Raw genomic sequence first — 656 nt, 5'->3', positions numbered from 1 at the left:
AAATTTCTTTGTTTCCCTCAGTTTGTTAATTTGGTTTTCAGTTACTTGCAAATAACCTGAATTGATAAAATATTCAGTGGGCGGCCCTACTGATCCAACTCCATTTAACTGACTTAAGCAAATGGACACCATGTTGATGACTAATATATCATATGCCTGAGTCTAGTATATCCATGCACTCCATTTGAGTTTTGTACTTAGCAAACATTGTAGTGTTTGTTCCCAAACCTTTTCATGCCAATTACACATATGGTTGCAATTTTATAACGTAATTAAATATTAACTGATAAGTATTTGCTTTGGCAACACATATACTAAAATTGGAATGATACAAAGATTAGCATGCCCATGTGCAAGGATGACTCCTAAATTCATGAAGCATTCCATTTTTTCCAAAAACCATTATGTACCTAGGAATATCAAAGAGGTAAAATATCTGTACTCTGAAAATTATTAAACACTGATGAAAGAAATTCAAGATGACACAAAGAAATGGAAAAATATTCCGTGCTCATGGATTAGAAGAAGAGATATTGATAAAATGTCTATATATTACTCAGAGAAATCTACACATTTAATGCAACCTTTCTCAAAATAGCAACAGCATTTTTTACAGAATTAGAACAAACTATCCTAAAATTTGTATGGAACTATAA

At 31.4% G+C, this 656-nt stretch overlaps 1 non-coding gene across 1 annotated transcript; it reads left to right on the top strand.

Annotated features, from left to right (window-relative positions):
• Positions 1-290: 290 nt before the first annotated feature.
• Positions 291-393, top strand: LOC132028971 (U6 spliceosomal RNA). The gene has a single exon (XR_009407621.1). It is a non-coding gene; the product is annotated as a U6 spliceosomal RNA (small nuclear RNA).
• Positions 394-656: the final 263 nt, after the last annotated feature.

This window comes from Mustela nigripes, chromosome 12 (assembly GCF_022355385.1).
Source record: "Mustela nigripes isolate SB6536 chromosome 12, MUSNIG.SB6536, whole genome shotgun sequence".
In the NCBI taxonomy this organism is placed as follows: Eukaryota; Metazoa; Chordata; class Mammalia; order Carnivora; family Mustelidae; genus Mustela; species Mustela nigripes.
This window is presented reverse-complemented; position numbering and strand designations above follow the sequence as displayed.